This window comes from Oryzias latipes, chromosome 5, assembly GCF_053564925.1.
Source record: "Oryzias latipes strain Hd-rR chromosome 5, Olatipes_Hd-rR_3.1".
NCBI classification, from domain to species: Eukaryota; Metazoa; Chordata; class Actinopteri; order Beloniformes; family Adrianichthyidae; genus Oryzias; species Oryzias latipes.
Window position 1 is genome coordinate 2,214,465 of NC_136241.1, and position 12,609 is coordinate 2,227,073.

Genomic DNA, 12,609 nt, shown 5'->3' on the forward strand with positions numbered 1-12,609 from the left:
GTCACTTGAACCATGCAATGGAAATGCGGCCTTGGAGACAAGTTCAGCTGAAACATCTGACCTGAAGGCGCTACGGTGGTAGCGGTGGTGCCGCTCGTCCTTTAATCAACGTTGTGGATTTATGGCTGAGTGATGAACTTAAATAACTTAAAGACTAAATCAGCTTTTGAACGTGGACATTGATGTAACATCGATGCGGTTTTTCTTTCAAAATGTTTTGGTTTTAGCTCCAGTGAGTCAGTACACTGAACACAGTGAGATCATTATGTTGAAAGCACACAGAGGCGTGTTTATCACCACACTACAGTTGCTTCACTCTCTTGAAACCTATGAAGTGAAACAGTGTTTACAAAATCCAATAAGTTTTTCAAAAAATCCCTTAACTTAAACTTATCGAGAGACAAACCAGGTGTCAAAAAAGGGACTTCAGCTTTATATCTAGGTGCAGCGGTAGGGCGGTCAACCTCCTATCAGAAGACTGCAGGTTTGATTCCCGCCCTCCCCCCCATGTGTTGAAGTGCCCTTGGGCAAGACACTGAACCCCACCTTGCCTCTGCGGGAAAGTTGACACCAGTGTTTGGCATCTGAGCCACCACCAGTGTGTGAATGGGTTTGTGACTGTAAGGCACCTAGGGTCTTAAACGAACGTAGAAAGCACTATACAAAGTATATACAAAGCACTATACAAGTATATGCAATTTACAATATCTGGCCGGTCTCTTCTACACAAGAGAATGGATGCGATCCAGGCTGCCTTCATCTGGACAATATATGACCTGAAGTGATGTTGGTGATTTCCATTAAAAGCTGCCTGATGATGTGAGACAGCTGCACCTTGACCTTTGCTGTGCAGTTCCTCTGTGCTTGTTTTCATTCACATGAAAGTCAGATGGCTGATTAATATAGCCGTGACACGTCACAGTCAACCTTTTTAACAATTTAACACCGCCAGAACTGCACACTATATATGAAATACATTTAAAAGAAAAAACAAAAAGTAACGCAAGTCACCCTGCAAGAGTATTAAACACATTAGACGGATAATCAAATAGTCTTATCACCCCACAACAAATAGGAAGGAAACATCCCCATAAGACATTAAATTGTCCCATCCAAGTTAGAAAGAGATGTATCCCATTTTAGATGGAAACTATCTATTTTATTCTAACAATTGGTTTGAAAAAATGGTCCAGTGCAGCTAGTTTACCAAGGTGACTTTGCCTCAAAGAGATGGTGGGACTTCCACTGGGAAACAATACGTTTATGACCCAATATTAATACCGTCTGAACCCATTCAGCATCATTTGAGGGAAGATTGTCAAGACGTGACAGATCGCCCAAAATAAAAAGCACCTGGGAAATGGATATATTGTGCTTAACTAATAGTTTGGTACACTGATGGATTCCCATCCAGAAGCTCTGAACACTTGGGTGAACATGCCATATCCAACAAGCAGTGGACTGACAAAGTTTCATCTTGTGCAGTTTATAGGGTGTCCAGTACATTCGATTTATAATTTTGAATTTAATAGGTCTTATTTCTAAGTTCCCTCGATATTTAAAAAATATTTTTCTAACATTCGGAATCTGTAAAATGTGCATAATGATCATTTTCCCATGCCAGCTTGACTTGTGAGGCCCCCTTATCAGATTTCGTGAGAACCAGTGAATAATAAGCTGAGGCTCTATAGCAGGGGTCGGGAACCTTTTTGGCCGAGAGAGCCAATAACACCACATCATTTTAAATGTAATTCGGTGAGAGCCATACAATATGTTTAAAACTAAATATAACAGTGAATGTGTTCATTTCATGTCATTTCAACACTTTTAGAGTACAATAAGTCTGTGGATTCTTTTTTAATAACATTGTTATTGTAGAGGACTGAGTTGGACTGGGTGGCTGTTGGGTCGCGTTCAAGTTCCGGAGTTCATTGAACGCATCACAGAGATGCTGGTTGGCCCCAGTTCTGTCGCTCAGCCTGTCGTTGGAGAGTTTGAACCAATGGGGTTCATCTATGGGCTGAATAGGATATAGGAGGGCTGGTGCAGGAGCAGGGAAATAAATAATTGGAGGAGCGCTCTCGTCTCGCTGGGAGAGATTCAGGAGTTGCTGAATAAATTGTACGGCGTTGGTTACGGCCTGCAGTAACAAGAATAAAGAACCTTAAAAGAGATAAAGTCTCTGTGCCTCAGTGTGTGAAAGGGACGCTACATTATGCTGTTGCTAATAAATGAGTTAGCATTAATGTGACTTCTGGTGCTGCATGGTGGTTATGCTGATGCTCTAGTCTGGTTGATACGTGGTGAGTTTAAGCTTCATGTAGGCGTTGAGACTTCCATCTGTTAAACATGATCATAGGTTGGTCTGAATGTTCTTTAGATGTGACAAAGACTGCTCACATGCAGACGTGGAGCTAAACATTGTCAGCAATACTCACACGCTGCAGTGTGTGGTATGTGACGGACAGCGTGTTCTAATCAGTGCGCCGCTTCACCTTGCAGCCTGAGCCCACTACCTCTCCCCTTTTCCTTCTCCCACGCGGCTCCTTCTCAAAGACGGGAGCGCGCGTCTGCCGGGACGGCAATTGCAAGTTTTAGGCCAATACAAACTGGCATCACATGCACATGCCCGAGAAGGACTGCTGTAATGAAACGTTTTTGTATAATTAAAGATTTGTCTGCAAGCCAGATGTGGCTCGTGAGCCATGGGTTCCCGACCCCTGCTCTATAGCATTCAGCTTTGGCAGAAGACTGCTACAGCACAAATGAATCCGTCTATAACTTCAGTGGGGGAGGTTGGTGAACCAAAGGCAGCAGATGTCGGAGCTGTAAGAATCTCCAAAATGTATTCAGAGGAAGTTGGTACTGAGGTCATTGAAAGATTTAAGAGTTCCACCTTCAAACAAATCTCCCAGCAACAGAATATTTCTTCTCACCCAAGGGCCCCAACAAAACAGGGATTTCTTGATGCACAAACCTGGATTAAGCCAAATTGAGGCCATAGTATGAAGGTGTGAATGGAAGTAGCAGTTCTTTTCCAAACAAACTGTAGAAAGGAGACGATAGGGTGACTTTCGTTATTAACAGAGAGTTTATTAGTAATAAGGTTTAGGAGAGGCAGTGGGTTACAAGACTATACCAAGAAGGAGCTCTTTCAGGAGGCAGTTCCCAGTGAAAAATGTCTGAGACAAAGCATAGTGGTAAAGGGTTAAGTCCAGTTAACCTTGTACGTGATAGATGAGAAAACTGGTCAATGATTCTGAAAAGTGTGGGGAGAGAACATTGTGGTTGTGTGAGCAGTACCAGAGCGTCATCAGCGAATAACATCATCTTATGAGTGCTGCTGTTTATCCCTTGTGCTATCCTATGACCCCCCCCCCCTTCCATTGAGGTGTTCTCCCTACCATGACAAAGGTGGATAAAGGTGGAAAGATTTCATGTAATCCATGGACACCAGTGAAGATCACAAATCATTGAAGAAAAAAGGTTCAGAGCACTGACTAGTGGGTCTTGATCAGTGTTTTTCAACCTTTTTTGAGCCACGGCACACTTTAACCTTGACAAAAATCTCCCGCGGCACAGCAACATCCAAACAAAAAAAAGGAGAAACTCTTAGTATGTATTGATCTACAGTCCCTCCACAATCTCACGTGCATTTTTGTGATAATTGTGGCAGAAAAAGCAGGAAGTTGCAGCTGTTTTTTCTAAAAGATGTAATAAAGGTTAAATTAGAAGATTTAAAAACTGTTTGATGTGTGTTCGTTGTGGTTTCAAGACGTTAAGAGGGAAGACTCATTGTGCGCTGAGACGCTGTCACTTTAACCCAATGCATCGTGGGAGATGTAGTGATGGCAGACAGACTCTCTTCTCTGAGCTTCATTGTTTTGTTCACTTGTTCCACGATCTGATACTGGATTCTGTGGAAAGCTACACCGCTAAAGACGAGCTTTAGGAACTGAGAGACTTTATCAACAGAATTAGGACAAGGAAGTAAAGACTTTAACCACTTCTGATTGGTCAGGCTTTAGTTGCTAAATCGCGGTACCGTCATTCTTATCAAAAGGTCTTTAATAAAATCAGATAAACACAAAGAAAAAAGTATTTTATGATCTTTCATATTTCTAACTACTCAGTGTTTTATCAGGGCCTGTTTGGATGAACACCGAGCTGATATCCTGGAGATTGAAAATGTTTTTAGATCAGTTAATGAGGGAAATTTCCCACTAGACCATCTCCCACGGCACACTAGTGTGCCGCGGCACACTGGTTGAAAAACACTGATCTAGATGACCCAACTCGCAATGTTAAAGTGCCTAGGATAGCACAATGGTTACACACAAGCCAGGGAAATTAGGATCTCTGAGAAAAGAAGTTGCAAGAGGTAAGGCTAGATCAGTGTTTTTCAACCTTTTTCGAACCAAGGCAAACTTTATCCTTGACAAAAATCCCACGGCACACCAGCATCAAAAAATTAAAAAAGGAGAAACTCTATAATCTCTATTGACGTACAGTCCCTCCACAATCTCAGATGCATTTTTGTGATAATTGTGGTGGAAAAAGCTGGAAGTTGCAGCTGTTTTTTCTAAAAGATGTAATCAAAGTTAAGTTAGTTTTCTGTAATAATTTTCAACTAAATTATTTGACATTTTACCCTGGTAGTTGTTTTTTCCTTCAGTTTATTAACATGTAATTTTATGTAAGACAAAAGACAACTGAGCGAGCGTTTTCAGGAACTGAGTGAGGAACCTTACAACCGCGCCGGCGCAATTCTAACCGAGAGACCCCTTCAGTTGATTAACATGTAATTTTATGTAACCTCACAAAAAAACAAATATATTCTTTCTAAATAGTGATTTATTTTTAAAATATTTTTTTAAATGTTGGTGCAAAGGCAACTGTAATTTTTGAACAATATGATCACAATATGATTGATCACATTTTACACAAAAATACTAACATAATATTTATGTTTTCTGTAACTACACAAAAAGTGAACATGTTGAAGTTTTATTAGTTTTTCTTTTGTCTTAATAAAAGAGGAAATATTTGAAAACTTTAACAGAAATGTTTTATTTCTTTTTAGATTATTAAATTGTTTGAATTTAGTGTAACCCTTGAGCTATCCTAGGCACTTTACCATCGGGAGTGGGGTCATCTAGACCCACTAGACCAGGGGTGTCAAACTCATTTTGGTTCAGGGGCCACATTCAGCCCGTCTGATCTCAAGTAGGCCGGACCATAACATAAAAGCAAAATAACAGCTTTGTTTTAGTTTTTTTTTTACTCAATTTGAAAAAATGCCTCAACCAACATAGTAGCCTAATCACTTGGGGCCAATGGATCTTGAATAAAATTAATTTCATTTAAAAAAAAGTTGGTCTATTTAATTTTATACAGACTGAATATTTTACATCTGACAATCCAGAAACTTTTCTTTATGGTGAGTCTCTTAGTGGTGCTGAATGTTATATTCTTTGAACACTGCAACCTGTTGATGACATACCAAGCATGGGGGTTTTGCATTCAGCATCGTGAAAGAAAAAAAAACTGTCCATTTTTCCTGGAAATCTCTTCACTTCACTTTTTGACAACATTTTGGTCATTAGGGTGTTGCTACTGATCATCCTTATAGCAAGATAACAGCGGTAAGGCTCATAGGGAACCAAAGTATTTCTTACCCAGAAACAGAGCTGTTATGTTTCACTTTTGGCACATCCAGAGATATGCTGTTTCACCTGTTTTGCCTTTCCATTTCTCCCCCTAGTGACGGAATTGCGCATTTTGGTTATTTCTTTAAAGAATCATAACTCGCCACAGGAATGGACTAGAAACTTGCTTTCTTTATTTAACCGTCCTTATGATTTTTACTCTTCATGTGTGAGCCGGACTAAACCACCTGGTGGGCCCGATACGGCCTACGAGGCCGTATGTTTGACACCCCTGCACTAGACAGAGCTCTGAACCTTTTTTCTTCAATGATTCGTAATCTTCACTGGTGTCCATGGATTACATGAAATCTTTCCACCTTTATCCACCTTTGTCATGGTAGGGAGAACACGTCAAAGTAGGGGGGGGGGGGGTCATAGGATAGCACAAGGGTCATCTAAGATAGTACAAGGGTTAATTGTGTCTGTTTGCCAAATCACCTTAATCCTGTTTCTTAAATGTTTTGTTAACTTTTGTTGATGTTAACTTTTTTTTAAATTTAACATATAAAATGATCCAAACATTATTAGAAAAGTGTTTCAGTTGTAAAGATGACTTGGACCAAACTCTGGGATGTTTGACCTTGAAGGAGAACTAAGCTGTTGACCTCTGATTTCATCAAGAAGGTTTAAAAACTAGTTTATGTGTGTTCGTTGTGGTTTCAGGACGTTTAACAGGGAAGACTCATTGTATGCTGAGACACTGTCACTTTAACCCAATGCATCATGGGAGATGTAGTGCAAAAAGCAGCTAAACGCAGACAGACTCTCTTCTCTGAGCTTCACTGTTTTGTTCACTTGTTCCACGGTCTGATACCGGATCCCGAGGAAAGCTGCACCGCTAAAGACGAGCTTTAGCTGGTAATTTTGTTGGAACGGAGAGACTTTATGAGCTAAATCGGAACAAGGAAGTGAAGACTTTAACCACTTCTGATTGGTCAGACTGATGATATGTGATTAAGCCTCCAAGAATGATGGGTGGAGACAGTTAAAGGTGCGGGACTTTTGCCGAAAACAGAGCAGAGGCTGCAGCTAAATTGCGGCACCGCCGTTCTCATCAAAATGTCTGTAATAGAATCAAATAAACACAAAAAAAGTCTTTTGTGATCTTTCATATTTCTAACTACTCAGTGTTTTATCAGAGCCTGTTTGGATAATCAAAGAGCTGATATCCTGGAGATGGGAAATGTTTTTACATCAGTGAAAATGGGTAATTTCCCACGGCACATCTCTCACGGCACACTAGTGTGCTAAAGCACAGTGGTTGAAAAACACTGGACTAGAGCAACCTATGAAGCATGTTTTTGGACTGTGGGAGGAAGGCGGAGAAAACCCACGCATGCATGAGGAGAACATGCAAACTCCACACAGGAAAGACCCAGCCGGGATTCAAACCAGGACCTTCTTGCTGTGAGCCAAGAGTGCCAACTATTGTGCCAGCTGCAGCCACGCAATTATGTTTAATTTAAATCATTTCTAAATTCTATTTGCTTGGAAAAACCAATCCTAAAGTTTTAACAGCCAACGAAGTGTAAATACTGTCCCCAAAAGTCTAATTTTTCAAATCAAATCAAATCAAGCTTTATTTATATAGCACTTTTACAACTCAGGTCACTCAAAGTGCTTTTTCATAAAAATATAATCAAATTTGAAAACAAAAGGACAAGACAAAACAAATGTTTTGTTTAAAACTTGCACAATGCCCCCCCACACACACACACCTTGATAAAAAGAGTGATAAAATGATGCAATGTAGAAACCTGGCTTTGTACCGAAGTGGGAAAACAATATTTTGGGGACATGTCCACATCAGTGACCCCCCACTCAAATTCACGGAGTACACTACCACAGGACCCCCCAGATCCGATCAAAAGAGCCAGACCCGGGAGATCCCACTGCAGAGACCCCGTTCACTGAGAAGGGTCAGTCACCGATGTGGAGGATCCCTCTGAGGAAAAGACTAAAGTTACAAATAAAATGGAAAAGGAATCAAATGAAAAAACATTCAAAACAGAAAAAAACAAATAAGTACACAAACAAACATTAATTGACAAATAAAATGGTAAGTGTGAATCCAAAATGTAAAAAATAAATAAATAAGGAAAAAATAAATAAATGTATATACATTCACATATACAAACTGGTAAAAAGAGAACATAGACAATTAAAATATCAAATATTTGTGTTTGATATTTGTAATATTTTTAATTTCTGATATAAAATTAATCTCACAGTCAAACATAACACCCGGGTTTCTCACACACATACAAGATTTGTAATTTCTTAGTTTAGATAAAACAATCTCTCTCTAACAAAAATAGGAAACCGACACTCAAAAAGTCAAAGTTTACATTTTATTCTAGTGTGTGGTGGGGGGGTACAGGAGAGTTGCTGCGCCGTAGTGACTGAACCCTTGTGCTATCTTAGATGACCCCCCCTTCCATTGACGTGTTCTCTCTACCATGACAAAGGTGGATAAAGGTGAAAGATTTCATGTAATCCATGGACACCAGTGAAGATCACAAATCATTGAAGAAAAAAGGTTCAGAGCACTGTCTAGTGGGTCTAGATGACCCCACTCCCAATGTTAAATTGCATAGGATAGCACAAGGGTTAAATCCTGTCTGCCATTGTGGTGCAGAGATCGGTAGATTTATCAGGGTACCTGGGTCACAAAGGTCTTCAGTTATGACATCTACGCAGATTATTAATTATTAATTTTTCGCTGATGGGAATATCTGACTGAGAGAATCTCATATAAACACAGAGAGACTGGAGATATGTCAGGTGTTGCTAACTTAAACAAAAACTGTGGACTGAGGCATCAAATGTGTCTTGCTGTTAAAAGTCCCAACATTTTGTGCAGGGCCGACATCTGAGCTTTCAACGCAAACAAACAGGAAACTCATTTGAAGGAATGAGGTGGGAAACAAGAAGAGCTCTGACAACAAACGTGGCCCAACATGAAAAACAAGAACTCATTGAGGCGCTACTGCCAAGTCCTGAGGTACTTGAGTCCTGTTTTCTAACTTGCCCTGCCCTTGCCGATACATTTATGGCAAAATACACTTTTAACTGAAACAACAGCAGGACTCCGCCCCTTAGGAGTGGATTTTGACATCCCTGCATGAGTGCAGGACTTTACACTGAACTCACAAAACCTAGAGGAGTAAACAGTTTCAAAGGAGATGCAGTTGCATTATTCTGCAGGAGAAACAAGGAATGAAAGATGACTAAGAAGAATGAAGTAGAAAAAACATTCACACACTGAAACATTGAAATATTGTATGTAATCCTTCAGATTTTAAGTCATTTAGTGACTTATTTTGTTTTAAAACATATTTAAAGCTATATGTTTTTTTCCACTTCCTGCTCTTAGAGTTATCTTACAGTGCTGTGTTTCTCTGTACAGGTGGGGCCTTTTTTGCAGCCATACTCAGCCCTCTTTAGTGGGCTCCTTCCTCTTCAGCATATTCATGCTACAATAAATATTTTATGAGAAAGTCAATCTCTTTTATTTTATTGCATATTCTTTTTAAAATTTAAAAGAGATATGAATCATAACAAATATGCACAATAGCTCAATACTGCTCAATAATGACCAATACTAAAGCTTCTGTCACCAAACCTTCTGAACAGACTAATCATGACCTTATTGTCATACTAAAATAAAGAATATGTCAATATTTCACTTTATTTATTTTTAGGAATTGTTCATATTAACAAATGGATCAGATTTAGTCAAAAATCCTCAATAACTCTGAAAATGCTGTAGTTACTGACACAAAACTTCCTGTACTGACTAATCAGGACCTTATTGTCCTACTAAAATAAAAATTATGTCATAAAATTCTGGCATCTTCAATTCAGGTGATCAGAGCGACTCGCCGCCTGCAGGCTGTGCATTTGGGATGAAATGCATAACTGACGCTACCACAGTTTATATTGGCCAGTGGGGTGGCCATGTGTAGGCCAGGGTTGACCCTGGCCACCCCCTGGTTGCGCCACTGCAGCATCTCTCAGTTCCAACAAAAATACCAGCTAAAGCTCGTCTTTAGGGGTGTTGCTTCCCGCGGAAACTGGTGTCAGACCGTGGAAAAAGGTAACTAAACAATGAAGCTGAGAGAAGAGAGTCTGTCTGCCATCACTACATCTCCCATGATGCATAGGGTGAAAGTGACAGCGTCTCAGCGTACAATGAGTCTTTCCTGTCTTAAACCACAACGAACACACATCAAACAGTTTTGAAATCTTTTTGATGAAATCAGAGGTCAACAGTTTAGTTCTCCTTCAAGGTTTGTGTTTGTTAACAGCCAAACATCCCAGAGTTTGGTCCAATTCATCTTTCTGACTGAAACACTTTTCTAATAACATCTGGATTATTTTATATGTTAAATTTAAGAAGAAGTAATAACAACATTTTAGAAAAAGGGATTAAGCTGAAGTGGCCAACAGACACAAATAAACTAAATAGAAACAATTTAATCATCTAAAAAGAAATAAAACATTTCTGTTAAAGTTTTCAAAGACTTCATCTTTGACTAAGACAAAAGAAAAACTAATAAAACTTCAACATGTTCACTTTTTGTGTAGCTACAGAAAACATAAATATAATGTTAGTATTTTTGTGTAAATGTGATCAATCATATTGTGATCATATTGTTCAAAAATTACAGTTGCCTTTGCACCAACATTGAAATAATTAAAAAATAAATCACTATTTAGAAAGAACATATTGGTTTTTTTGTGAGGTTACATAAAATTACATGTTAATCAACTGAAGGGGTCTCTCGGTTAGAATTGCGCCGGCGCGGTTGTAAGGTTCCTCACTCAGTTCCTGAAAACGCTCGCTCAGTTGTCTTTACGCTCGTTCAATTTATGGCATAGATGAAACGCCATAATTATCACTCACTACCATCTCTAGGGTGTGCAGAGAATGGTCTAAAGAAGGGAAACATTTAGTGAGCGGCTGTTCTGTGGGCAGAAAGGCCTTGTTGATGTCAGAGGAGAATGGCCACGGGAACTCAAAGAACCACTGGTCACAACCGAGGTCTGAGCAATCTCTGAACGCACAACACGTCCAACCCTTAGGCAGATGGGCTACAGCAGCGGAGGACCACACTGGGCGCCACTCCTGTCAGCTAAGAGCAGGAAACTGAGGCTACAATTCACACAGGCTCACCAAAATTGGACAATAGAAGACTGGAAAATAGCACCCATAGAAAACACCTAACCTCCGGCTCCAGCAAAATGAAGCCAAAGAGTCGCCATTTTTGTGCAATACAGACGGCGCCATGGTGGAGCCAGGCAATAGTAATTGGTCTGAGTCGGTCTGAGTCACTGCTCCTATGGCAATTACTGTTGCCAATCATCAGTAAGCTTGTAAAAAGTCCCCACCCCTTCCACTGAAAGCAGCTCAGGAGAATCATTCAAACATTTGAGATAGGGGCCAGCAGGCACCACATGCTTTTACTGAGCCATCTGATTGGTCAGTTTATAACTTGAATAAATTGCAATTAAGAAAAAATATAAAAATTTAGGATTATCAAGAAGATGTAAAAGTATCAGAGCAAGAATGGGTATTCTGATAAATAGACTGAGTAACAGCTGTTTCTTTCTTTCTAGAGGTCTATGGGATATTGGCTTTTTGGAGCCAGCAGGTACTTCCTGTTTGAAAGGCAGGGGGAGGGATTGCTTTATCCAGTTGCATATGCAGTTAATAATCCAGTGTGGGTGCTTGGGGAAGACTCTTCACGCTACTGCCTAACTATGGAGCCACAAGAGGGCCCAAGTCTGGGCTGGTCCCTGTGCCAGTCCCCAGCCTGGATTAAATACAGGGATGGCATCCAGCAAAAAAATCTCTGCCAAACCACCTGTGCGAATCAGTATAGGGATTTGCTGAAAGGTGAACAACATCTAAGGTGGCTTTGTAAACCTGCAAAGGGACATAGGCTCCAAGATGGAGTATCTTCCCTTTGCAGCCTCCTAATCTGCAAATGTTTTAAAGATAAAAAGGCTTCCATATGAAAAATATTCACTTTACCGTTTGTCGGCTTGTTGTTGCTCTTGTAATTTCAATCAACCAGAACGATGGAAAGTCTTCATGTTTTCCGGCCTGGTCTTAATGGGCTGTTACTTTCTGACACCCCAGCACAAATATGTGTAAACTCCCTTGCCTGTCATGAGAGAGTGTGATGATTCCACTGCACCAAGTTAAGGTAACACTAACACAACAATGTTGGGTTACTTTCAGTGAATCCGCTGCACTTTTGTGTGGAAGAAAACAGTTGAAAAATATCAACTGAAATGTGAGAGCTACCTTCAGTGAGGTTGTCACTGGAAACATGGAGAACACGTTCAAACAGCAGGTCAGAACTGTTTGAATCTGCTCAGTGAAACATCTGATGCAAAGACGTTCAGTGAAAAAAATCAAAGAAAAAAATAAATCGACAAGTTTGTGGGGAGTTTTTGTCTTTTAAAACATGTCAGTTTTCCAAGCTTATGCTGCTGTTTGGATCTGTGACTAGTGTGATGTTTGAATTTTAACCCTTATGCTATCTTAGATGACCCCCCCCCCCCCCCCCTTCCATTGAGGTGTTCTCCCTACCATGACAAAGGTGGAAAGACTTCATGTAATCCATGGACACCAGTGAGGATCACAAATCATTGAAGAAAAAAGGTTCAGAGCACGGTCTAGTGGGTCAAGATGACCCAACTCCCAATGGTAAAGTGCCTAGGATAGCACAAGGGCTAAAGTGAAACAGTTGGTGCTTCATCCGCTGTTCTTCCAGCAGCTCTTCTCTGTAAGCAGTCTAAACCTCTTTGTTTTACAACCATCTTTATTTATTTATTTTTGGGGGTGTGGGGGTGAAAGGAAGTAAAAAGAAAACCATTGAAGCATCAC